Here is a 26,374-nt window from a genome sequence, read left to right as displayed (position 1 = left end):
CTCACGTCTGTCTCTCTCTCAGAGCAACAGCTACGGTAGACGGGGTGTTTTAGAGCTGCTTGCAGCATCTGTGCAAACCTGCAGTAAATCACTCCGGTTCCTCTCACTCGGATTCTGCTGAATCAGCAACCTCTCGTGTTTACATTTAGAAACAGCCCCAAATTGGAGCCGTTTAATTTGCAAATCGTATAAATGCTGAGCAAAGGGATTTTGTTTTCACACATCAAGAAGATCTGCGCCGAGGAGGAAGACGAATGAATAATACTAAATAATTCCTTCTGTTGCATATTTGTATTACGTATGGACTAAAAATACGTATGGACTAAAAACTAAAAACTCAACTGGTCTTTTAAAGCCCGTTATTTCAGTGCAGGCCGGTCTGGACGTTTTCGGTCTAAAAGGTTGTTTTCCGGCTCAGAGCACAATGGAGGTGATGCCACCTGCTGGATTCACGAAGGACGCCGCATTCAGACTGACCATGTGCAAATGAGAGCTTGCGCCGCATTGTGAGCTAAACATTACAAACAGGTGCATTAATAACTTTCAACAGAATTAACACATAAAGTAAGGGCTTCGGAGTGCTGCCGGTTGAACAGGCGTGACACTGCGAACCCGCAAACCAATGTTTGATCCTCTTCAGTCAATGTCTTCCTTTGTCCATCTGTTACCAAGGATACAGTCAGAGGAATGTGGAGCATTCGTGTTCAAAGCTCTTTTTTTCTTCTTACAGAGCTTCTGTAAATCACTGACTCGGCGCACGGGGGGAAATTAGGAGCATGGAAATGAGACGGAGCGACTGTAAATCATATAACTGATTAATACACTGATGCAAGTCTGTTTTTGTCCTGAGCTCAGTGTGTGACTGTGTCTCTCTCCGCAGGGCTGTTCCCTCTCAGCTGCTGACTGGACATCTTTATAATGAGACAGAGCTACAGCACGTTAATGTGCTTGTGTCTGGAATTTCTGACTGCAGAAACACAGAGGAACACCCATTTTCCTGCAGTTACAGCCGCTTACGCCGGCTTTAATGTCAGGATAGAGTGGAACCTGTTGTTGGACAGGCCCGGTCTTCTGGATGGGTTGCGATATGTTGAATAAACTACATCAGCACGCCGCCACTTCTTTTTAAAACTCCATTTTAAAAGTTTCTATTTTTTTTTTTTTTGGTTGATTCTCGCCGAGTTCTATTAGTGGTTTAAGCTCCTCTCAGTAATTGTTAATAATAATAAAACTATTCATTATTGCAATAATATTAATAAACATTCTAAATTAGCAATATGATAAAAGCTTTGCTGAAAACCTGTTTATAGTTTACGCTTTTTAGCAAGGCCTTTTAATGTAAAAATGTACCTTTTAGTAATTTTAGTAAGGTTTTTTTTTTTTTTACATTTTTATACTTAATATATTAATATCTATTAAACAAATTTTAACACTAAATATATAAACACTGAATATCCATACAGGTCTGTTTATTATTAATTATATATATTTTTATATATATTTATTTACTATATAAAAATATATATATATCTGTCTATTATATTCCTAAATGAATGAGTCGATTTTTCTTGACAGTCCTCATAAGGCTGCGGTTCTCTCGGTCGGTCGTGCATCTTTTTCTTCCACTCAACTTCCTGTTAACATGCTTGGACACAGCACTCTGCGAGCAGGCAATGAACGGGGCTCACCCTCCCGGTGAAGGGTGTCAGCGATTATCCCCCGGACGACTGTCGGCTCGCCGGTCTTCCCCGTGATGGTGTATCCTAGCGCGCACTACTTTTAAACGCACACTGACTACCTCAGTCTGCGCGCGTTGAATTTATTTAAAAGTCTGAACGCTATTGCGCTTCGTTGTGCTCGCGCGAACTCGGACAAAGCGAGCGTTTCGCGCTACGCGTTGAAAACAGGCGCCGTGTGGATTTGCGTACTTTGACTCAAACCTTACGGCGCTTGTGACAACTAGCCCCGGTGCGTTTGAGCGCCGCGTCAGCTGTGTGGGCGGCAGCAGCGGCGTCTCTCGGAGTCAGACTCAAACTCGCTCGCTCTCAGTAAAGTCACATCTGCTCGTGATCAGGTGCGGACGATGCGAACTGTAACATCGCTCCATGATTTCACCGAAGATGGTCGCGGCACACACCTCCAGCCACCCGTCCGCTTCCGCGGAGTGGATCGTCTGTCTGGATAAGAGGTACCATCATTCACCCCGAACTTCATTCTGCTGCCCTATAATGCACCTTCAGCAATCGATTTACACAGCAGGCGTTTCGAGCCCATAAACAGCATCAGGACGCGAGTTTCATGTCGTTCGCGTCAAACGCGACTGATTGATACAGATGCAGCGCTTCGTGCTCAGGCCGATAGGTTTGAGAAGACTCGTGAATGCAGTAGATGGTGAACTGAAGTGTGGTTTGTCACCTGGAGGAGGTCACCAGTGCTGCAGTGCTTGTGTTTCCGCTGCAGGCGCGTGGAGATACAGACGCACACTTTCTGCTGTGAAGGGCTTTAGTAGCGAGACAGAACTTAAAGCAGTGGTCCACCCCGAAATGACAATCCAGTCACCCGTGCACGTGCGTTTCTACAGACCTCAAAAGAAGAAGTTTATCAGAATGTCCGTCCTGCTGTTTTTTTTTTTTTTTTTTTTTTTTTTTTTTTTTTGCATTAAATTGAATTCGGACCGGGGCGTTCGTTCGTGCAAATTATACACACTCCTCACTCCCGAAACACAAGTACGTAAGGAATTGAAATGTGTGTGTGTGTGTGTGTGTTTTTAATCAGACCGATTTTAAACAAAAAATGTATTTGGAAATTGAACAACAACAACAAAAAAAACAGTTGGGATGAGGTAAAGAACTACAATCCCATGAAGCCACGTGACCGTGATAATTATTAAAGATTTTATTGATTTAAACATGTTGGCTGTGTATAATAATAACTTGGTGAAACATTTGTTTATAATTGTGCATATTTTAAAAAAAATAATAGACCCCACCTACTCCCATGATGTGCCAAAAAATGCCTTCCTGCGCTCATTTATATATATATATAAGAAGAAGTAGTTTATCGCTAATGTTAACTCTCTCATATTTCACTTTAACAGGGCTGTCAAAACTCCAACATGGACTAAAAATAACAATAAAAAGGGGTTCAGGTGATCCAAAATGAAAATTCTGTCATCATCTGCTTGCCTTCATGTTGCTCCAAAACCAGAAGACTTCCATCCTCTTCAGAGAACGCAAATAATTATTTACATTTTTTTTTCTCGATTCTGTCATAATTTGTGCTCATCTTTTACAAGTCCATGCGAGCAAATTGTTTAAGCCTCAAAAAGTACATCGGAAAAACAAGCCAAGAATTTCAAGGCTCCTCAAGAAACTTAATTTACACTTTTATGGACATCACATCAAAATGGCAAATGCAAATCTCTAATGTTTTTACACATTAGGCCGTGATAGCCTAGATACAGGACATCCAGGATACATCCAGCATTTTAAAGCAGTTAACAAACATTACAGTCTCGTTATCAAAGACGGAGCAGAGATTTGTGTGTAATGTGTTTATGACACACTCTAATGGGCCCCGGCCTGCTCTTCCTGCAGTGAACGGCTCCGTCTCGCTATAGATCAATATTTACACACCTAAAGCAGATGGGCACGGGTCTGTTGAAAAGAGTGAAAGCGTGCCCGTGCTCATCTCTCTCCATTCCCGTCTTCATCTCTTTTCCCCTGACATCGTTTTGATGGAGACACAGACGCATAACAGCAATGTCCAGATGTATTGAGTGGAGCCGTACGTGATTTTTTTTCCTCCTCCGACTCTGACCACGATATATTGACGGCTGTTTGAATGATAGGAAGCTCATAAATTGAGGCTGAAAGTAGTTCCCGGTTTTGTGCTACTTCAAAATGCGGGTCTTGGATTAAGATTTGAATCTCCATGAATACCCTTGAAGCTTGGGGTTTGTTTAAATCACCAAGCCTTTGGTCTGAGCAGTAATAAATGCTGTGGAGAGGTTGTGTGTGTTCTGACGAAAACCTTTGGCTTGAGCATCTTGCTCACGCGGACGGTTTTGATGCAGAACTGTTTGCACAGCAAATGGATTTTTAGTCTCCGTTAAACACCCTCAGACACATGATCACTTACTGTTTGCACAGGTGTGTCTGAACTCTTAAGTGGACGTGTGCGGTTTGAGGAAAGCGTGCATTTTCAGCTTTGCCCTTATATTTATGTGAGTTTTAAAATTGAACGTAGTTTCAGTTTCGGTCTGTTCACCGACTGTCGGGCGCATATCACACTAAACGGGCCATTTTTGATATTTGGCATTGAAAAATAAAACTGGAAAAGGCCTAATTCCAAACTGATTAAACCTAGAGATGCACGAACCTCGACCTCTTTAGATTGCGAGACATGTTAAGGCTGCAGCGTTTGGCTTGGCTTGCTGAGGTGTTTAATTAGCCGTTACTGTCAATGCTCCACGGCGCTTAAACCTTAAACGCTCGCGTGTGATCGATCTCGGTGTCATTCTGCTTGGCCCGGAGCTGTTGCATTGCTTACAGTATCTCTGCATTGCGTTGGACTTTGTTCAACCTGCGCTCTACAGCGCTGCCATCAAAACCCCATCGTTCTCCACTAGATACTGTACAGCACCTCGTGACTGGCTACGTTATGTTGTGTTTTGTGATGACGAGGCGCTGTTGAATAAATCAGACCTGCTACGTCGGTCCACTAAAGTTAATCGGATCTAATATTCAGTGCTTTTTCAAACTGGAATCCATTAAAATACCAAACTTAGGTCCTGACGATGATTTTCAAGGTAATTCGATCAACAGTTATTCAATAATTGAAGTAAATTTGAGGTAATGCATTGGGATATAATTAAAACACAATACAATCATGTGATTGAAATAGATTTATTGTCACTGTAAAGACATTAGATTATTATGGGGTCTCCTCCAAGCCATAAAATGAACATATTTCAATGATAGTGTGTTTTTTTGAACAAAAATGCGTCTGTTTGTTAACTTACACATACACGACACAGGTTTTTGTATAAATACTGGGTGACTCTTTACCTTGATTTTTTTTAATTTTTTTAACCAATAATTAATTTTAAGAACAAAGTATGTGTTGCTTTTTTAATTGGTCTGCAGTCATGCACTATGCGAGTAGTGAAAAGCTCATTTTCCTTAAGGCATGCCTTTAGCTCAGTTGTAAACAAAGTGCTCTGGTTTATAAGCACACCAGCTCCCCATTGCAAAAAAACACACACACACACACACACACACACACACACAGTAAAATAACTTGAAATAAAATAAGAAGGCATGCACGCAGGTATTGCTGTAATTTGATTAGTATGTGTGTTTCTGTGCACGCAGACCCGAGGAGCGTTCGGGGGAGGATGTGGACATTATCTTGGCCCGTCTGAAAAGTGTGAAGGCCTTTGAGAAGTTCCACCCTGCTCTGCTTCAGCAGATCTGTCTCTGCGCGGCTTCTACGAGTGTCTGGAGAAAGGCATCACATGTCAGTCAGACGCACGCAATCACATAGGCCTGCATGTGAAGAGAAAACACTGTTTGTCGGCAGAATTACTTCACACGATCATTCATTGTGACTGGGTCTGGTGTTATAGTATGTACCTTCCCTCTGTGTGTGTGTGTGTGTGTGTTAGTGTACAGGCAAGGTGACATCGGCACTAACTGGTACACCGTCCTGTCGGGTTCCCTAGATGTCAAAGTCTCAGAAACCGCAAACCATCAGGTACGTTGTCATGTCAGTTCTGTTCTTAAACGATGGCGAACCATCGTATATCATATCAAAGAAATGATAACGTTTACATTCTAGGCCTTTCGTTTATGGGCATCGTTCAGAATCCTCAATATCAACACATAACTTGATTAAAGAATACATCATTTATAACGATCTACAAAGTATATCCAGCTTTATTCTCATTTAGCCTTTGCTAGGTTTACCCTGGAGCACAAGATCAGTCAGATAAGGTGTTCTTTCTCTGAAAACGGAATAAATAAGCTTTCCGTGGATTTATGGTTTGTTATGACTGGACAATATTTAGCCAAATGCAACTATTTGAAAATCTGGAATCTGAGGGTGCAAAAAAATCCAAAAATTGAGAAAATCACCTTTAAAGTTGTCCAAATCAAGCGATGCCTTTTATTAATGTAAAATTAGGTTTTACGAAATATCATCATGGAATGATTTTTGGCATAAAAGAAAAATCTGTTTATTATTGGCTACAAATATACTCATGAATACTCATACTCATGAATGCTTTGGTGCTCCAGGGTCACATATAGGAAATCTTAACTGCTTGATGGTTTATCATTGCTATTGTATATCGTTGCAAAATGTAAATTATATTAATGTTAAGCAATATGTGTCATATAACAAATCTGAAACAGCTTTATGTAAACTGTATTATCACGTAACAATCTGCTAAATGGGACTATAATGCATGAAGATGTTAAAATATTAGCAGCTTGATTTTTTTAGTAGAACATACGCATATTTATGCATTCCCTAAAGTCCATCAAGGACAAACAGTTCATTTACGTAACTGTTATTACATCACATGAACATTAAACGTACAGCATCTCACCTAAAAGGAGTTATATTTAGGTACAAGATAATTATGAGAGGAGATGCAAAAACTGGCAAGATAAAGAAAAACCCTTTACTGGAATTATTTCTCAGTTGCTAAGTAGAATCTGAACCGGAACTAGTCTGGCTAAACCGCTTAGGATTCCCATCCCAAGTGGAAACTAATATTCAGCTGCTTTTTTATTGAGCGCAGGTGCTTATTATAGACCGCAGCAGAAAACTAGAGCAACTCCTAACAGATCTGTGTCTTACATTACAAACCTTAGGGACAAATGAACCGACCTCCGTCTTTCTCCGTGTGTGTCGTCCTTGAGAAGGCCCGAATCAATCGGTCTCTCAATCAGAAAGGCTGATGCGGTCTCTTCCGCTATGAAAGCGTTGGCTCTGACCTGTGTTCCTCTTTCGTGTTAAGGATGCGGTCACCATCTGCACCCTGGGCATCGGCACAGCGTTCGGGAGTCTATTCTGGACAACACGCCACGGCACGCCACCATCGTCACCCGAGAGTTCAGTGAACTTCTGCGGATTGAGCAGAAGGACTTCAGGAGCCTGTGGGAGGTATGAGCGCTTAGGGTTTTTAAGAAAGAGGACTTATTATGGCAATAACACGCTCTAAAAGAATATACTCAAGTGCTTATATTAAAATGCTTAACTTTTACTAAATTTTACAGTATTTTTTGAACCACCTACATAGGACTTAAGTATATAATTTTTATGTATTTTTATATATGTCACATACATACATATATATATATATATATATATATATATATATATATATATATATAAACCATTTGAGATTTTTAAGGTTTTTTTCTTTTAATTTAGCTCTTTTAACATGCTCCTACAGTACGTTTAGGGTATGGTCATTTCACAAGAGATTATTAGTAAGTTATTGAACGCTTCATTCTCAAAAATGTCCAACGTTTTTCCATAGAAGCAATGATTTAAACAATGAATTAAAATATACTTTGGAGTGTTACGGTATTGCAAAGTCAGATTTGAGTTGCTTTATGATCTGTAGCCAGCAGGAGGCAGTGGAGGAATAAGAAATATCCTGCTCTGAGGCTTTCGTGGTCGTGCTTTAGCTCGGTGGTCCTCAGCTAGGGAACCAGGCGTCAGGAGATCTTAAGTACACTTCCCTCGGGGCTTAAAATGAGCTAAAATAGCTAAACAAGATGTCTTATCTCACCCTCACGAGCCGTTGGAAAAGACGTAGGAAATATAATTATTTGAACATGCTTAAAATTCATTCACAAGGGTGTTTTATTATAATGCCAATCCTCGTTTCTTTATATATAAGTATATATAAGTATATTAGTAACATTAACCAGTATGAAAAACAATCAAGTCTATGTGGCTTTGAATGAAGAATGTCTGAATAATAGAATAGAAGTTTGAGGAACGCCGCTTTAGTGTGACTCTGTGAGTTTATATATTCTGTGTGGTTCGTGTAGAGGGTTGTGGATTTCAGGCATGTGGCGCTCACCTCCCAGCACTCAGGAATTATTCACTTGTTCTTCAGAAACACAACAGATGAAGAAGCTTTTTTTGTCCTTCTCTATTCTGGCAGAAGAGCCAGCATCGCTTGTGCTCTTCAGGGCCGTGAGTTTATTTCTCAGTCTTTCATTCTCCCGTTTTGTTCTTTCTGGCCTGTGGGCGATCAGAAATTCTGGGCCTGATGGGAAGCTTTTACTGGAGCGGGTCAGAGAAGGACAAAGCGGCCTGGAGCTGCGACAGAATGAGAGGAAGACGGGGAAAACGGGAGGAAGAAACTAAAACAGAGGAAAGGAAGGAGAAGGCTGAGGAGAGATATCAAAACACAGAGTTCCCCTGAGAGAGACTGTCCCTCCGCAGTGTGTGTGTGTGTGTGTGTGTGTGTGTGTGAAGAGCACTGGGGAACTGAGAGGACCAACAGAGGTATCTGATATATCTGATATCTAAGGTGATGTCTTAACTCGTGTTTCTGGCCGGCTGCAATTATAAGCTATTTAGAGTATTTTATTTCTCCGACTATTATAAAGAAAGTATTTATAGCTGTTTTGATCTGGTGAGTCGTGCTCGTAAGAGAATTAGCGCAGAACAAGTTTGTTCATTTGAAAGAATAGACCTGTTTTCTGAACATGCCACTGTCTGCGTTTCGTTAGATTGGTTTTAATCGGGTTGGAAGCGAAGATTTTTACCTGCAGCGTATCTTTAAATGCGACATTTCTGAATGTAACAAGCAAATTATTTTGAGTTTGAAAGCTCCTGAACAGATCAGTGTTTTTCAGCGGTCCGAGTGAAGCATCATGGTGTTGTGGGGTACAGAGAGGTCACTGGATGGTCATTCACTTTTATCAGTTTTATTCTTCTGTGGATTAATTCACCTCAATACTAGTAAAGCGCGTTAACAAAATAGATAATGCTGGTTCTTTGGATTCGCAGAGTTGTGTAGAGTTGGCTGACTTTGACAAAAATAGCAAATGACTGCTCGAATGCCTTCTGACTCCTTTCCGTTTACAGTTATAGATGTTACTCACAGAACCGCCGGGAAGAGAGTGTATGGGTTTGTGTGTGTGTGTTTGTAGTGTAATGCTGGGTCACTGGGTGGGATGCACTGAGCTGACTAACAGGAAACCGGAGAGACATTGAGTGTCTGTGTGTGTGTGTGTGTGTGTGTTGGTCTTTGTGGTTTGTGGGGACACATGTGTTTAATGACATGGGTATGACAGAGGTATTACAATTTGAAGGTGGTTTACGAAGACACTGCCAAAGTCCCCTTAATTCAAAATGGTGTTTTGTTTTTTTTGGAAAATCTAAAAATGCATAATGTTTCGTGTAAGGGGTAGGTTTAGGTCTAAGCACATGCAGTTTTTACAGTATAAAAACCATTACCAACCACAAATACCAACATGTGTGTGTGTGTGTGTGTGTGTGTGTGTTTAGGGGAATTTTGGGATGGGTAGGATGACCATGTTCCTATCCCACCCACACCAGCACTCATCTATTATAACCATATATGCAAAAAAAAAAAGGTTCTATATTAGGGTTCTTTCTAATTAGGGTTTTATGTTATTTCTTATGTTGTTAAATTAATATTTATTGCATTAAGTATTGCAAAAATATTTTAGTAAATAGCACAACTGTAAATTTAAGTTCATTCGATGTAACTTAATGTCGCTACAATTTTTTTTCTCTTAATACATGGTCTGATATCTTGCCTGACACTTATTGCGATAACCAGTGGCCGACATAACATGATCTTGCTTAATGCCAAGTGCATCTCTAATTTATGTTTATTTCTATTTATAATTCTAATGATTTACGCGTTATAAATAGTACCCGGTGTTCCTGTTTTGGCTGCTCGTTTAGAGGAAACCGCATTCATACAGATAAAAGACGGCTTTGGCAGAAACCAGCAGCACCTGTAAGTAACTCATTTCTATTTCAAAGCCGAAGCTCAGCGCTGGATAATTGTGATGTTTGCTTGAATGACAGTGGTCTCTTTTGAAGCAGCATGTCTCTGTGCCTTTATAGAGCGACAGCTGGCCTTTAATCTGAGACGAACACAGATCCTATCACGGCGCAGACCTCTGCCTGTCTCTGATTTAAACTCTACTGCAGGGAACTGAGGGAACTGCCCACATTCAGCGCGGCTTTGCTGCTCCGCTATTCCTATCTAAGATTTTTGGACTGGTCGGAGGTGGGCTATTTCGCTCCAAAATATCCTCCCAGATCAAGCAGTTTGTGAGTCAGCGTTTTGTTTTCGGTCGACATTGTTGAAAGTGTCTGGAATTCAAGGGCTGTTAATGCTGCTGAAGAAGAACATGCATTTTGAACAAGTTGCGTGCATTAATATTTGGAGTATTAAACCTATGAAATATATTTGATCGAATTCTGTTTTCCATTATTTTTTATTTTAAAGGTCTTATTGAATAGTAATAACCAAAAGCATCTCTACTTCAGTCCATATCACGTTTTGACCAGCTTTTGATTTATTCGCACAACGTCTAGTCAATTCTGTGACATTCCGCATGAATTCTGTTTTCATGACTGAATAGTTCCCTACAAATGAAGAGTTATTAGCATAAACATGAGTGCAGTTTTGGGCCGTGGGTGATGGTAGAGGTTTTGAGTTAAGGGACTCCTTATTATATTGAGATCTGTATGCCCTCGAGTGGTTCTGCGGGTCGCCGTAGACTTCCTTAGCTGAAGAAGAAGACACTCGTGATGTATGTCCGGGATGAATGACTCACTCGGTCTCAGTCCTTTGATGATCTGCGATGGAGAGCAGGTGCGTCTGATCCACGTCTCATCAGCTGTCGTCCAGAGCAACGCTAACAGCTGCTCAGATGACTCGCTATAAGAGCCAACATCTCCTCTTTCCGTACTTGATGCTGCCGAAAGTTCAGCTTTGGTGCGAAAGAGCATCTCTCGCATTCAGTCTAATAATGAGTTCTGCTGAAGACACAAAGCAGACCACGAACACACGAGGGCGTGACACATGGCTCCTTTTACAGAGCGATAAATGCCAGGTCAGTGCTTGTGAGAAAGAAGTGCACTTAAACGGTTTTTTTTAATAACATATTATATAAAGATGTCCTGTGAGTGGATCAAAAAGCAGTCAAAAGTTCAATTAACTGTACTTAATAATCTTTTAAATGAAAACATTAAAACATTTTAACATTCATTAAAACATTCAATGTTGCAATTGACTACATTAAAACATTACATTCAGTTTAGACTTAAGTATATCATTCCTAGAGCAGAACTTTTTAAAAGTATATCAAAGCGTAACACTTTGGTATATCATTAAGAAGACATAAACCTGGATTGGGGATGTAGTCAATTTTTCGTTAAGGAGGACAGAACTAAATGTATGAAACAATATGATAAACGTGGCAATTATAAGTCTCTTGTGAGGAGTTATGCATGCTCTTCAAATGACTTCAAAGAGAATAAGGCGATGAGACAGATTTTTGGAAGCGATTTACACTTGACTTTCGAAAAATTGTATCGATATTTTTCTGAACGAGTCGTTATCTCATGTATTATACATCTGATGGTACTTTCACTTTATGTCTGTGTCCATCTCCTGAATTATTAAGTCCCGTTACAACATGCCTGAACAAACAAACAGTTTTTAGCATGTCGGTCTGAAAATATGCTCGTTTCTAAGTGTTACACTCACCTCGTGTGCTGGCGCATCTTAAACGGTGCGTTATCGAAATAAATTCTTGCTTATCGAGTAACTGCTGCTAACGGACTTTCATCTCTGTGAAACAAAAGTATGTTTTTTTTTTTTACACATGCATGTTTGTGTGCATGTGCAGTCATCAGAGCATGATGATTGGAGTACTCAAATCGCCTAGCAACCGCTCCGCTCTCAGAGGGTGGGGGGGTCAGCTGCCCGTTTACACACACACACACACACACACGCACGCACGCGCGCGCTCACTACATCAGCACTCTCTTCTGCCTGCCGCTCGGACCACACACACACACACACACACACACACACACACACACTACAGCATGCTTGAGCTGCCGTATAGAGCTCTCAGTATTAGACACTAACAGTAGTGAGAAAAAGACAGATCGAGTCGAACTGACCGCCTCAGCCCCGTCACTCATGGGTCGCTCACTTCTGTAGGTAAGTGTCTGAACACTCACTCGATCCGCTTTGTTCTGTTTGAGGTCTGTATCGTGCGACGTTTGATTGTTTTTGTCTCAGGATGTAACAGGAACTTTCTGCACTGATAGATTTATTGCGCGTGAGACGCCGAGGTTTACGCACAGAGGCTCAAAGCCTTGTGTTGTTTTTAACGAGGTAAGGTCTTGTGAGAGGAGAACAGGTTTGTGAATTATGTAATGAATGTGGTCAGTGGGGAAAAAAGTGCAGTGAAGGGCAATCATGAGATGCGCGTGAATGTTGAGCAGGAAAGAGAGAAAATGTAACGGTTTTTCATATTGCTGTCTATGCTGTCAGAGAAAAAATCAGTTGGAAGACTGAAAAGTTATTGTTCATTTTCTAAAAGGATACTGTGTCAAGTTTCTTTTAACCCTGAAACAGCTAACAGAATCACTTGCTTATTTGATTTATGAAAAAAATGTTAAACAATCAGCTAAAATATTTTTTACTTTGCTTCTATGAATTTTAGGAGAACATTCTCCGTGTCCTTGTTACACTTAAATGCACTTACTATTATAGTGACAATAATATATGCATAATTACATGCAAGTAACCTAAACCAGACCCTAACCCTAGCATGTGGTTAATTCATATTTCTCAGCGCTTAAACGTATAGTTAAACTGTAATCTTAAAACAAAGTAACCAAACATCCATTTTATTATTCAGCAAACATTATGGAAATGTAATTTTTGAATGTTCAGAAACGAGTAGTAACATTTGAAAACGCCTAAAACATTGCAGAATAAAACGAAGTCTGTGAAGGATGCATAAATATATTTTTGCGCTGGGTTAACTGTATAATTATAAATGTAATTACAGATGCACTTACATATAAGTACAATGTAAAAACATGTATGTGCACAATAAGTGCATTGTACCAAATGATTCAATTAATTGTAAGTACGTAGTAGTTAAGGCCACCTAATATAAAGTGAGACCCAGGAAATTCCTTCATATTGATTCAGTTCATTGAACCCTCTTTTTACAGAGTGATTTTTGAGTGCATAAAATGGCATTTCTTGTAGTTTTGTCTGTCTATATAACAAGTGCCCTTACAAAAAGACTGTGTACTCTTCTGCCAAACGTCTGTGGCAAAGTCTATTGAACGTTGCTGCAAAATTGCCACGTTCATATCTTCACATTCAGACGGCCTCTGCTCATTGTAACTCTGTTGTGCTCTACAAATCTGCAAAGTATGACTCTTTCACAAAAACAAATCAAAGAAAAGCCAAAAACTCAAAATCATGTCAATTCGGAGGTTCAGGGTAGACCGTATACTCCAGTGAATATTTTTGACACAGTAAGTGAGTACGTTTTGACGCGACCATCCAATGGCCACAATTTAGTCATTTCATTAAGCCCCCTTTCAGACTTGCTGATGTTTGCCTGTACGTTTGCTCCAGATCCTCCAGGTTCAGGTGACACCTGTGCAGCGCGGTTTGGAAATATGTGAAAAATATGTAGCCTATATCCAGGTTAGCCGCTCACCAGTCCAGCGTTTTGACGGATGGCTTTGATCCCAGATTCCGTTCAAGTTTCTTTTGCATGTCCGTGTAGCTTCATTTGACGTTCTCCATCCACACGGCTCTGTTTGCTCTCGTCCGACACCACATCTGTCCACGTATCTCAGTTGTGTCATTATTGAGCTTTTTTTGCCCCAGACATGGATCTCTCTGAGTAATTGCGTCTATCTTGTGCTTGATTGCTGTATCTTTCTCAGCTTCCGAACTCTGAGGTCCCTGGATGGTTGATGTGGCTTTCATCTCCCAGCAATTGGACCTTCTTCTCTAATTGAGGCATTAGTCTGACTTTATATTTGCGCTTATGTGATGATCCTAATGATCAGTAACTGTAGGGTTTGTCCGGAAAATGCAATTGATAATTATTTGTTGGTTGCGATGATTATACTGCTTTTAAAATGAAAATAATTAATTTGAGGTTTTGTTGGTTGGGAAACCAATTCAAAGAAGAGGTCTACTGAATGCTAAACAGTACATTGTTATTTACAGCAAGCAGTTAATCGTGGATATTGTCTGGTAATGGTCAGATGCCCCTGCTGATGCTGGAAACACTCCTCCTTTACAGTCGAAATAACTCCAAAGTCAAACTCTAATTATCTCAGAAGCAGACTACTGTTGTCATGGCGATGGACACTCTTATTAGTTCTGTATATTATTGTCAGGGTGGCATGGATCTCACAGATGGTCTTTATAAACTTTTCCTTTTCTTTTTTGCATAACAGTTGTGCCGAGCCACACAAAGGCTTATTTCAGCGAGGACTGCTTTCATTTCCTGTTGATATGTTGGGTTTATGCATTGATAAGGACGTGATCGATAAAGTAAAAACACCAATGAGGAGACTATCACATGTGAGGTTTCATTATCCTCTCAAAACTAACCTTAATATTTCTGAGAGAGCGGAGAATAAGCTCCACGAGACAAGTAAAACTAATTTAATATGTTTTTGATAAACGTTTTCAAATAAGATTTGATAAATCAATGCATTTTTGTTACTTGGAATAAATCTTAATATTATGTTATGCATATTAATTAATATATATTTTATAAATATTATTGCAATTGAAAAATAATACAACTTTTTAATTTTAAAATATTTTAAAGTATTATTTTTGAGGATTCTTTGAAGAATAGAAGGTCCAATTGTTTTTTTTTAATCAGATTTTTTTTATATAAATATCTGTACTGTCACTTTTAATCAATTAAAATAAAAGTATTAATTGATTCGATCGATACATTTTTCTGTTTGGCCGATATTTTTGATTCGGGGCTTTTATTTTGCAAATACCACTAATTATTATCAGTGTTGAAAATAGTTGCGCTACTTCACGTTTTTCCATGACATTTCTTTTTTTCAAAATGTTTTTTTTTGAAGAACAGCATTCATTTGAAATGTCCAGTCTCATTTTTTTTATCGATTTATTGCACCCTGCTGAAGTATTCTTTTTAAAACAAAAACATTTTTTTACAATTACAAAAACAATTACATGTAAACAATTAAGATACATCGGTTATATAATGGGTATCATGGAAACATAGGGTTTTTTTTTTCAAAGCCAAAACACGCCGATCAGATGAGCTTCTGTCTGTTCAGAGATGATTCTAGAGGCTTGTAAAAGTGTAGAGGTGGATTATGTAAGAGTTTGCTTGAGATCTTTACACACTCTGAGCACAGACGCTTCATTACTCATTACTCTGCAACTTAAAACAATCAAATCCTGCCACTTTCAGTATCACGTAGCAGCACGTGTGCACATCTGTAACTCTGTGTGTGTGTGTGTGTGTGTGTGTGTGTGCGCGCTTGTATTTATTACGTGTTTGAGTGAGTGGCCATGTGCAGGTGATATTTATATGCTGTGTTTCACATACAGTTCTCCATTGTCTCCTTCCAGGTTTGTGTGTGTGTGTGTGTGTTAAGGGTCTGGGTCTTCCCGCTATTGGAAACTCAATTTGAATTAAACTCATTACTGTCTTGAGCATCACCATCAGGCTTTTTCTTTTTATCGACAGCAATGCACACTCTCAGTGACTTTTCTTTTTTGGTTTTTCGGTAAAAACACCATTTAAACGTGATTTTGTGTGCGCTGTTTGTGCATTTGACTGTGTAATTGTATATCAGCCTGCTCTAAGCACCTCTGGGCTGCCTTGTCTCCTCCAATCACAGCGTCCCACTAAGGCCCCAGGGGATCGTGGGTAATTTGTCACGTTCCGTTACTGTTTGTTCATTATTTAGGTCATTAGAGTTTAGTGTATATTAATTGCATATATGTTGTGTATGGTCAGCATCACATATGCTGGGTGGCTTTACTAAAATTAAAAAACATATAAAGTATTATTTCTTTGAGGATTATTTGCCTGTGTACTGAAATAGTAACTAGATGTGTGTGTTGTATGTAACCACAGTATAAGTACACACTGATACATAGTATCTAAAGCGCTAATATGTCTGATATTACACAAATGTGTAACGGGAAAAACACTTTTTTTCAGTTGTGTAACAGGACATATATAACTACATTTTTTACCGTTAGTGAGAATACTCGTAAGCCAGGTGTTCACACAAAACGTCACGACATGAAAGCACATGTAATTTGCATAATAAATAATAGTTTAGCATTCAGATGCATTCCATTGCAAACATGGAAATATTATGGGATATTTAGGCTTTGTGCCGAATGAGAGAGGTAGGATACACGAGCACAAAGCACGTAAGTCTTTAAAGTCTATCCTTTGTCAGTCTGTGTGAGAGACTTGTTCTGAATCATCGCATGGTCACTGTCTAGGGGGCTTTGTTTTTAAGGGTGCAGCTCTTTTGGGGGTTATCGAACAGCATTGCCTTGGTGTGGACGCCACAACGAACCGAGATGTCCCCACCTTGACGGTTCGGTACAAATACATGTATCATTTCACCCCTAATGTATGTGTAGATTAAGATTAAATGAAGTGTTATGGTTTGTTCCTCTAGAGTAATCAAATTTAGAAGAATATAGAAGAATAAACATCCTTATAGCATGCTTTTGGTTGAATTCCTGCCAAAAAAACACCCCGGAAACCGCTAAAGCGCGTTCAGTCCTAAAATACTTTTTAATTGCATTTTTGGGCTTTTTCACCTTTAAAGCACAGCAAAGCAGGAGAAGAGCCGTGGAGTTAAATCTATATCTCTACATCTCTGACCTAAAGACAGTCTGTTGTGGTTTTGAAGAGCGCATTTGCTCGAATCGTAACCTGTGTACTTCAACACACCTACACACAATCTGCAGAAAACACAGCAGCCATTCACAGTTAGGAATGGCTTATGTGTGTATAATGCCGAATGCCAAGTTTAAAGCAAGCTTTTCACATATTCCATTAAATTAGTACAGAAATGTGACATTTGTTTAAACGAATAAAGCCTGTTAACACAGCTTCGAATAATTGTTCAAGAGCCCGTTCTGATGATCAGAGGAATGATGAGCTTTACACACCGACAACTGTCTTTATCGTCATTAAATATAACTGCTGCATATAAGTCTCTTCAGGAGAGCTTTGTGCAGTTCCACTGATTACCATACAAAGAAAAATCATTACAAATACAATAGAAGCGTGACAGAGGCAGAGTCATTTCCAATTAGAGCTCTGCTCCGAACTGTCAGATGTGCTGGAGCTGTGTAACGGGAGCGCTTCCTTTCCAGAGATGCCTGACGGATGACTGGAAAATACTTTTATTTTAACACCGTGAAAAGAAGAACAATTTAGCGTGCTTTTAAAAAGATCACTTATTGTAGAAATAAGAATACAGTTACGTGCGCACTGAGCATAATGTTTTTACACACTTAACTGCGCGTTCATTTCAAATAAAAAGAAAATGTATTACTGTTTAAATTTATATTAAAGTGCCCTATTATGAGTTATGAAAGGTTCATATTTCACCATAAACTTATGTTGTTATTACGTTAAATGTTCTTTATGGAACCATTTATACGAAAATTTGTGTGTGACTATCAATAACTGAATGCATAAAGACAAGTGCACTTTAACTATGTTTTTGCAGTTTTGAAGTACATAAAGAGTGTATTTTCTATCACATTAAGTGCACTTCATTTAAAGGATTGCTTATTATGTGTCACATGATATTTGCACTAATTGCCATATGATACGTAACATTTCAGATGCATATTAAGATGCATATAGTCTCTGTTGTTGCTTGGAAATCTGAAAGCATTCAGCTATTCGTCATGTCAGTCTGTGATTGGTTGTTTTTTCTGTGTAAGAACAATGCTCGTGGACTGTATCTTTCGAGCATTACACAGCCCACATGATCCAGATCTTTCTCTGATCACTGATAACCTGTTAAACACCGTTAACGGATAATTCGGCTAGCGAGTCGAACTCGAGGTTTGGATTAGTCCAGCTGATGTCTGAATCATTCAGGATTTGCGAACAATCCCGTGCAGTTCATTGAAAAAATTCGAACTGGTGGGAGAAAGTAAGTCATGCGGGTTTGAATGAAGTGAGGGTGAGTAATGTGACTTTCGGGTGACCTGACTAACAGCGTGCGCGCTCACTCTCTAGCGTTCGGTGTTGTGTCATTCATAGACCTTATGACAGATTAGGCTGCTTTCGTGTGATTTATGGCATGCATCAGTCAGAGATAATGACTTGTCCTCCCTCAGAGACTTGTCCACTCCCCAGAGACCCAGACACTCTCATCTGAGCCCCAGAAAGGCCACATTAACTGTCCCAGGTGTCCTGGTTAATGGCTCGGGCCGCCTCTGCGTCATTAGTCACCGAGCTTCATTTATCGGCACCTCCTGTTACTAAAACTTTCAGCTTTGAGAGTAATAAAATCAGCTTATTCTGTCTGTATAATGATATTCATCAACTCATAGCTGCTGTGCTGCATTGCATTTTCTAAATTCTGAATCCTTTATAAACGGAGTGATGTAAAACGTCTTCAGTTCTGTATTAGGTTTGATGGATCGAAACGGATGTTAATTCAATTTAGTGCCATATTGAATATGGTCTTCGGAGACGTGCGAAACCTTGGTGAGGTCTCAGAGCCATTATGGACGAGCAGGACAAGCTGGACTTTCTGCCCTTTCGACAGACACTAAATGGGCACTAATCTCTCTTGTGCGTCTATAATTAGCAGATCATCCAAAGCAACATGAAGTATACTAGTGCTGTCCTCCAGAGAAATCTGAGGTTAAGTGCTTTGCCCAACGGCACTGTAGGTTCATCTGTCTGTCTAGAATTTGATTGTCAGTTATAGAGTTATAGATGCTAATGGAAATGTCGAGTAACTGTGATCTTTTATTATCATTAAAAATATATATATATTAAAAAGTTATATTTCTTAATAACTTGCTATTGCTGGAAACATGATTAAATTAGATTTTTCAAAAAAAAAAAAAAAAAAAATAAATAAATAAATATATATATATATATATATATATATATATATATATATATATATATATATATATATATATATATATACACACAGAGAAGTATTTATCAAATACCCAAGTGGGTCAAAACATACTGCATTTAATATACCTTTTCATTTTTTTTCAGTTATGATGTAATAAAATTATAATTTATTTGTGACACTGGATCAAAAAATCAGTCAGAAGTAGCACAGGTATATTTTTTTGCAATAACCAGCAATACATCGTATGGGTAAAAATTACTTTATTTAATGATCTTATGTAAAAAAAAAAAAAAAAGATATTGTACCATGAAGATATTTCCTACTATAAACATATCGAAACATAATTTTTTATTAGTAATATGCATTGCTAAAGACTGCATTTGGACATTTTGATTTTGTGCCACCCTCAGATTTCAGATGTTCAAACAGTTGTTTCTCGGCCGAATATGAGATGATGGTGATGATGATGATGATGATGATTCAGATGACGTATAAATCTCAATTTCAAAAAATTCTCTCATGACTGGTTTTGTGGTCCAAGCAGGGTCACATATTATTTTGTAAAAGTGCTAAAGGCTGCTGCCTTCAACACTATGAAATTAATATTTTTATATTAAGGCATAAAAGCTAAAGGTATCAAAATGCGTATGTACAGTAGAAGAACTGGTACGTGTGTGTCTGTTATACTCATGTGTGTGTACTGTGTGTGTCGTCTGATCTTTGATTCAGAAATATTGATTTAATCCAGCATAATCCCTTCTGATCTGCAGTCAGACCTGATTAAAGAGATTACAGGCGACTCTACAAACTCTTCCTTTAAAACTGCTTTTCTTATTTGCGCTCCGATGAGTTCATCGCTGCGACTCTAAGGCTAAACTAGACTTCAGGCGACTATGGCAAGAAATTTCATGGGATGTTTAGGCGAGAAAAACCTTGTGAGGAAGCAGACTCAGTTTGGGGACCAGGTTTATGGTGGTTTTCATGTGTGTATAATGTGTGCCGTTACTCAAAGCTCACGCTGTCAGTGATGTCTCTTATAGCTTTCGCATCACTGAGCAAATGTGTGTGTGTGTGTGTGTGTGTGTGTGTGTGTGTGTGTGTGTGTGTGTGTGTGTGTGATCATGCATGTCTACGTCTATTATTCATATATGACCAACTCTTCTACCCATAAGACACTCATTTACCTCCACATTCTGAACTGAAATGATGAGATGATTGGATTATGAGAAATGTTTCTATAGAGCAAGTGATTAGTTAAAAAAGTGATGACAGATTTAAAGGAAAATGTATGTTTTTCTTTGCAATAACTGATGAGGTTTGCACGAAAAAAAACAGGAACACATACTTAAGTTTATGTCTAAGCTTAAGAGTCATTTTGGTCAAATTTAGTTTGATTATTTTATTATTTTAAGTCATTTATGCATTCCTTTTCGTCCTTCTTTTCAATGTCTTTTTGCCACCTCTTGTGTGTGACTGCAGTGTGTGTGTTTTTCAGAGTTATCGTCAGTGTATGGCTGGTCTGCTCGTCCCTCCCTATGGTGTTATGGAGAGCGGCCCAAATACTGACAGTGAGTACAAACTGGATCATTCTGGATTACACTTTATTTGAAGGTGTTCTAATCACAATTATTATTTATAATGGCCAAAACATTCCCCAAAAATGTGGTCTCTTAATCTTAACAATTATGATCAAAAATACCGGAATAAGTTAGATTGTGAAATATGAATGCGACGAAAATACCGCTTTTCTATTTAAAAATATGTTGTAATTTACTCCTGTGAATTTTTTTGTATCATTACTGACTCCAGGGTTTTGAATTGTGTTTGTATGTATGTCTTTCATTCCCCTCTGCTGTATCTTCTTCATTTGTGCGTGAATCGAACATGGCATATTGTAATCAGCTCTTAAAAGATATTTTTTTGCGGTTATTAAATACTTTAAAGTAAACTAGCATGCTTTAAAGGAGTAGTTAGCTTCTTAAACAATAATGTACAGCTAGATGGACAGCTAGATTTTTTCTTGAGTTGTAAAGAAAGTTTTTTTTAAGCAAAATATTTCAGGATTTCTCTCCATATAATGGACTTAATGGCGCCCTGAGTTTAAAAACAAAATGCAGTTTCAAATGGCTCTAAAGGATCCTATCTGAGGAAGAATGGTCTTGTCTAGCTAAAGGATTGGTTAAAATAAAAGTTACATTTGTATAAATTAAAAATGTATATACTTTTACACCTCAAAAGCTCTTCTTTTTTCCGGTTCTTGATAGTTAGGGTAGGTCTAAAAACTCCCATCTCATTTTCTTTTTAACTTCACAATCGTCCTATATCGCTGTACTGACCCAGTGTTTACAAAGTGAACATGCAAAAAGTGAACAGCCCTTTACAAACACACGGTTTAGGCGGCTTTTAAAATTGGAGGAGAAAATGAGATGGGAGTTTTTTGACGTACCCTAACTGTCATGAACCGGAAAAAAAACAGAACCCACACCGAGCTGGACTAGACAAGCCTTTTAGGTTAAAAACGACATAAACTGTAATTCTTTTTTTAAGAAAATGTGGGAATCGTTTAAAGCCCTTTCGAGATGCATTTGAACTGCATTTTTGGAAGTTCAAACTTGGGGCATCATGGAAGTCCATTATATGGAGAGAAATCCTGAAACGTTTTCCTCAGAACATCTTAGATGATGAGAAGGTGAGTGCATTATCCGTGTGCAATGTGTCGTTTTAAAGCTTTTCGTCTGAGATTTCTGTGTTGATGTGTGTAATTCAGTAAGCTTTGTATATGAAGAGGGATGTTCTGCTGTACAGGGCTGATATTGCTCCTGAAGAACAAAGCTTTTGTGGTGTGTGTGTAATATTGCGTCTGTTCCTCGCAGCCCCTTAGGACCCACGACTGAAGATTACACGCATCCTGACTTTACACACTATATTTAATCTTCTTACTTAAAGATCATCTTGACTGCTCAATAGTACACTTTAAAGGTATTTTTTTACATTCACCATATAATTCTTTTATTTTGTTTACAAGGAATGCCTGATAAAGAGAATCTGAGCAACAGTTCACCCGGATCGTCATCCAAACACTTAAACAAGGTGCGTTTTAAGCTTCTGTCTTTGAAATCTTTCATCTCTAAATGTTCACTCCTCTGTCTAAAACCATGACCGTCTGAGGTCAGTCATCATTTACTCGCCTTTATTATAAAAGCATGATTTTCATTCTTCAGTGGGACATAAAAGTTCTGTCGAGCTTCAGAAAACACAATAAAAGGACAATCTTAAAAATACATGTAACACTTCATATTAGGGAACATCTTTTACTGTTCAAGAGGTCATGAAGTTACTAAAAAGAACATTATTTTGTAAATTTAGAGCTTGTAACACATTAAAGAGAATATTATATAATATATAATGTAATACACTGCTATGTTAAGACCGTGCATGCTGGATAAAAACTCTCCTGTTTTCCTATATTTTGAAGTGGTTTGTGAATAATGTGACATCTAAAAGGTTGTATATGCTTTAATGAAGAACCTTTAGCATCCGTAGAACCTTTCCATTCATAAATACTTCTCTATAATGGGACGCTCTTCTAGTTTATAGTGGATAGCTCTTTGCAATGAAGGTCCTTGCGAACGGAGTCAGAAATCTTTGCATCCGTCATCCTTTCATATTAAAATGCTCTCTATGAATGTGAAAATGCAAAAACTTGAGTCTGAAAATGTCACAAGTGAAATAATAAATGCACCTTTTAATGCAATTTTGCATCCATAGCAAGCATTTTGATTGGAAAGGATATGAATATATAATATGATATATATATATATATATATATATATATATATATATATATATATATATATATATAAAAAAACACATACGGAAAATTTGGACTGTATAATAATGATTCTTTTTGAGAAAAGTTTCTTCTGTGACCAAAACTGCTCTCCTTGACTTTCTTGAAAACCCTTATTTAATAGCGTTGTGTGAAATCTCATACAAACTCTCTTCACTCCCGGCACCAGGAGGCAAAGATAATAATGAAACGACTCCAGCTTCTCTTTTGCAAATAAACGGTGTCCAAAAATGTGCACAGAAATGTAATTTCTGCGAGCTGGTTCATGAGAAGTTCCTTGAAGTCCATCTTAAACAGTGCTTGACTCTCACCTAGCACGCAGAAGGAGTTTGATTCTTGTTGTTTCTCCTGTTTGCGTCAGTTCTGATATAACTACATCCTTCCCACCGTCTCCTCGACGGAGCGAGAATACGTTTCTTTGAAATGTAAAAGGAACTGGGCAGCTCTGGCATCCTCTCTTTCTCATTTCTGCGTACGTGTTCCTGTTCCTCTGACCTCTCGGGTCATTTCCCGTCCAGCGCGTCTGTCATTTTTACCGCCACGAGTGCTTTTCCTTTTCCTTTTTTCATTGTCTGAAGGAGCGTCCGAACCGGCAGACGATCAATACAAATCCACAGCAGGGTCTCTGTGATTTGCATAATGGTGTCGTTTTACTCACTTAAGTGTGTTTGTACAGGATCGTTATGTAATGAAGGAAGTGTGTAAATCACGCCGTAAGATGCTGAAGAGCTCAGCTGACAGGCTTAAATTGATTTGAACTTGGATGAGTTCACTCTTAATACTGCTCACAGACTGTTCTGCGCGTGTTAAGCTCTGCATTATGCAGCTTGGCTGGATTGCAGACAGAATCTGTTTGTTTGGAACAAAAACTACTTTGAGATGCGTTTGCTTTTGAGCTTTGGTTAATGGTCTTTTTGAAGTGGGAAGACGTTTTGAGTTGTCATCTGAAACGTTCTTCTAAAATAAATGTTTCTCATCAGGCTTCTGTATTTACGTTTGATTATTTGGCCTTAATTGCATATAGAAAAGGACATCTCAACTCTTCGTATACATTCAGAAGATCAGTTAATATCAAATTAGCCTCAAAAACCTCAAAACTGGCCAATTCATACCCTGGGTTTCTGCAGGGTTTTAAAAGGTCTTAAAAAGTCTATATTCAATTTAGATACAATTTAATAACATAAACTAAAATAAGGCACTAAAATAAATATTGCTTACTAAAAATTAATCAGTATTCCTCTTGTTATTTTCCAATACAAATATCTAAACCTTTTTTAAATCAAGACTTTAAAGGATTAAAATCTTATTATGCCTTGATATTTAATTATTTCATTCAGAAATGGTCAGAAATTTCTGAATTAATTAGGTCAGAAATGTCAGACTTTGGTTGAATCCTTGAATGATGCGAAAAGACTTTTGTCTTGCAATCACAGATTTGCGCATCACCTGTGACAAATACTGTAATGAACACATTCCCAGGTGTGTAGAAGAAGAACCCCAGCACACCCAACCTTCATTCGAAAACGCATCCTGACCTCTGACACCATGCCAAAGATTCAACCACAGACCAAAATGCTGATCAAGAGCCTGAAGACCAAGTCTCCTGCTGAGGTGGACATCTTTATTGTATCTAGCGTCAAGTGGACAAGATAAGGAAAAGATTTGAAGAAACTGGTGAAGTTCATGACAGACCCATGTAAGAGGATGGGGTCGAGAGGACCGTTTGTTGGTTCGACAGTCCAGGGCTAGATCTTTTTCAACTGCAGCAGAGCTACATAAAACTGGTCACCAGAAACCCCAGTATCTACAAGAACAGTTTGTCCAATTCTCTCACGCATTGGTCTCAATGGCTGAATTAGTGCTCAGAGACCAGCATTAAACAGAAGACAACCAAAAAACATGTTGCATTTGCCAAGGCCCACAGCTTGCAGGAAGGATGGACAGTGGAAAAGTGGCAGAAGGTGGTTAATTTTTCTGATGAATCATATATCGAACTGCATCCCAAACGTGGCAAATCCTGCAGAAGACCTACTGGAACCCGCATGGACCCAAGATACCCTCGGTGGAGGAAAAATCATGGTTTTGGCTTACATTCAGTATGGGGACGTGTGAGAGATCTGGATGGTAACGTCAACAGCCCGAGGTATCAAGACATTCTTCCCATTACATTTCAAACCACAGAGAGAAGTTCCTGAAAACAAAGAAGGTCAAGGTGCTCCAGGATTGGCCAGCTCAGTCACCAGACATGAACATTATTTAGCACGTCTGGGGTAAGATGAACGAGGAGGCATTGAAGATGTAACCAAAGAATCTTGATGAACTCTGGGAGTCCTGCAAGAATGCTTTCTTTACCATTCCAGCTGACTTTATTAATTAAAAGTTTAACTTCTAAGTCTAAACCTTTTTGACTTAATTAAATAATTAAAAATCAAGATTTTATTTTGGTAAAATACGTGTAATCTAGAGGCCTTTTTCATTTCATTTCATTTCATTTTTATTATACTTTTTTTAAAAACTTAAATATGATGTTTTTGCTGGCAAAACTGTCACACTGTCAAACACGCTGACTGACCGATTGAAGCAGTATGAAGCGTATCTAGTAATAATCAGAGTTTGATGATGGCGTGTTGTCGTAGATGTACAGGTTGGGTGAGGATGGTCAATGAATTATGTAAACGGTTCGGTTAAAAATGCAGCAGATTGGCCCTGGTCCAGCTTCGGGAGGGAGAGCAGTGCCCCAGACGTGCCTTCTGCTCGCTGCAGTATGACACCATGACATGAATTATTATGTAATATGAGAAGAGACATCAGCAGAATTCTACACAAGCCGCTTGTGATGGCGTTTATTCAGATTTTGAAGCACATGACTTAATGCTGATGGGTTTTGATGCTCCTGGCGTTCGACTGTCCTGTGAAGTTCAGCTCCTAATCAAACACACCTGAAGCAACTAATTAAGGTCTTAGGATTGCTTGAAAAAGAAAGGCTGGTGTGTTTGATTAGCGTAGTAGGAGCTGAACTTTGCAGGACAGTCGCCAGGAGCAGGATTGGCCTCACCTGGTTTAAAACATTGATTGATGGGATTTTATTGTTTAACTGCACTGAACATGAAAGAAACACGCACAGAACCTGATTTTGCCGAGTGAGACGAGTTCCTGGTTCGTTGTTGACCCTGGAGCAACATTGTGATTAACCAATCAGATTTGTAGAAATGTGGTCAAAATTTTAGTGAAATGTAGAACTCAATACGAGAATGTGCGAAACACGATAATTAAATATTTTAATCAAAATATAGGTATAAAGGT

General features: G+C 38.6%; 1 pseudogene; it reads left to right on the top strand.

Annotated features, from left to right (window-relative positions):
* Positions 1-1,659: 1,659 nt before the first annotated feature.
* Positions 1,660-26,374, top strand: part of LOC122332279 — a 39,934-nt pseudogene continuing 15,219 nt past the window's right edge.

The sequence above is a fragment of the Puntigrus tetrazona genome, unplaced genomic scaffold (assembly GCF_018831695.1).
Source record: "Puntigrus tetrazona isolate hp1 unplaced genomic scaffold, ASM1883169v1 S000000008, whole genome shotgun sequence".
Classification (NCBI taxonomy): Eukaryota; Metazoa; Chordata; class Actinopteri; order Cypriniformes; family Cyprinidae; genus Puntigrus; species Puntigrus tetrazona.
This window is presented reverse-complemented; position numbering and strand designations above follow the sequence as displayed.